Source organism: Frankliniella occidentalis, unplaced genomic scaffold, assembly GCF_000697945.3.
Source record: "Frankliniella occidentalis isolate FOCC.00 unplaced genomic scaffold, Focc_3.1 Scaffold23, whole genome shotgun sequence".
Lineage (NCBI taxonomy): Eukaryota > Metazoa > Arthropoda > Insecta > Thysanoptera > Thripidae > Frankliniella > Frankliniella occidentalis.
Window position 1 is genome coordinate 372406 of NW_026267153.1, and position 2431 is coordinate 374836.

Consider the following 2431-nt stretch of genomic DNA (forward strand, 5'->3'; position numbering starts at 1 on the left):
GGGGCTATACAAGTCTCGGGCCGTATACTCTTATCGTGCGTCCCAGCCCAAGACTATAGCCGTGGCCATAGCCACAGCCGCTCTCCTCAATCTTGTGGCTCATTGGATTGGAACTATTATACCTATAAACCATAAACCGCTTCGCATAGGAGCTTGATGGGAGACGGAACACCACCTCTCAGGCCCCGACGCATGACGGGGATGGGGCGGGGTGGCGGAGCAGGGGGGGTTTGGCCTGAGGCACGAGGCCTGCCATGGGGGCCGTTGCTGACGAGCCAGACGCACAGCAGCACAGCCAGACGACACGGTGGGGCCTCCCCCCGCCACTTTCGCCATAAATAACCACTCGGCAGCGAAATGCCAATAACGAAGCAAAACGCCACCGTTAATTAACACGCGAAAATAATACAATAATTGTGTTGCGCAACGGTAATGACTGAGCGCGAGGAAGGAAATGAAGCAAACGGCGTTGTTTCCTTGTTTCCTACGGGGCTGGAGAGGGGGTAAAGGAGGGGAGGAAAGGGCTTAAACAAAATAAATCTTTTTGAAAAAAAATCATTACTAAAAGTGCAGTGGAAACGCAAGTGTGAGTGCCGCGCACCTTATGTGATTGGCCCCATAAGTATACTTGCAGGAGTAAAGATGTGAATTTTCCTTTAAAATTCACACACTTTTGCCTATGTGTACGTATATCGTCCAGACACACCTACAGCAGGTGTGCGGCATCACACACTTGGGTTTCCGGTAGGACGTTAGATTAAAGTTTCGGCTGGCCGCTAGCCCCGACCGCACACACGCGAGACCCCAGGAGAAGAATATATGCCCCCCAATCCCGGTCGATCGTCATCCCCTCTAAATTTAGAGGTCGGCCCGGCCTGTCTATAAGCAGCCCCGCTTCACCGTCAGAAAAACCGTAACCTGACCCAAAATGCTTGACACTGTATCCAACTTTTAATCTAGCTGGGGCGTATCATTTTTTAAGGCGCCTCTGGAAACTCAAGTGTCGTACAGCATCAAAGTTTAAACTGTAGTACCACCAATGGTACCAATGGGACACGATGTGTCCTACACAAAGAACTGTAATACACGTCGTGTCCCACACTTATAAATTACAACACTTAAAACTGTGATACTGTACGACACTTCAGTCTCCAGAGCCGTTTCTCTTCTATGAAACGCAAGCTTCACTCATTCCTCATGCTACCTTAACTTCTGGTGGAATAAGTTCCAAACGAACGCAAAACAGGAAAGGGGGAGGGCGTTGGTACCCTTGTGTTACTACCTGAAGTCAAGATTTAAATGGTTTATTTTGAAGGAAGAAATTTTTTGCACTCGAGCAAATCCCTTTTATTTCCCCCGTACTCCTGCCATTTGCGTTTCCCATGACTGTCTTAGAACCACCACCTGACACACAATGATTGAATCATGTGGTCTCAAACGTACCCCCCCCCCCCACACACACACACACACCTGCCCGTGACCGTCCGGTTCAGGAGACGCGGAAACCTCTCCGATCCAATCTACGGACGGGGCAGACTGGTTTTGTCCCTCCTCCCCTCCCTCTCCCCGGGACAAATCCTAACAGCTTATTTCTCCCAATTTCCCACCCACGCTCCACACGGGTGTGCGGGGTGGAGCGCGGCGAGTGGCGTCGAGACCTGTAGCTTAGTACTGTCGGGTCTGCCGGGCTGCTCTGTAAAAATGATATAGTATTATAGAAATAACAGGCTTTACACAATTTTATCCAATTTAAGGATCAAAATTGGATCCTTTCTGGATGTGCACGGATCCGTTCCATTTATATGGACAAAATTGTCCTTTTGCATTTAGAGCGTACGCGCAGCGCCAAAGTCACGCTCAGAAACCATCTGGCTAAAGCGACTGCTACCGCTGCCACCGCGCGGCTGCGGCTGCTCTGCTGCGGCTTTTATTGCATGGACCGAAAAAATATTATCGCACCACACCACCAACCACCACCACCACCACCACCACCACCATCCCCAAACCGCCCTACCCCTTCGGATTTCATGATGATGTGTTTTCTGAAGCGCGTGAGGATGTGGACTGCCAAGGGATGAGGAGGATGAGAGAGAGAGCGGGTGGAAGGGGTAGCGTCAGTGATGAGGATGGGGGAGGTGGCGCAATCTCTCTTACTTGCCCCCCCCCCTCTCTCTTTCTCTCTCTCGCTCTCTCTCTCTTTCTCTCGCTGCCTCTCTCTCTCCCGCCGTATTGGATGACAAAGCCTCATTTTCCGTGCGCGTGACTCCAGGCTCCGCCGAGGGAAGAGAGGGTACGCCGCCAAATCAATCATTCACTCATGGACCGTGACCCCGGGGTCAGCGGTCGCTCCCCTCCCCCTCCCCACTTATTTCCATCACTCTATCCCTCTATTCGCTGCGCCGTTTCTACCGCCTCTACCTCACCTATCCCC

General features: G+C 51.7%; 1 protein-coding gene across 4 annotated transcripts in view; it reads left to right on the top strand.

Moving 5' to 3' along the window:
• The window catches only part of LOC113215995 (ras-related protein Rap-2a), a 96475-nt gene that overhangs the window by 89274 nt on the left and 4770 nt on the right, over positions 1–2431 (top strand). The window lies entirely within an intron of this gene.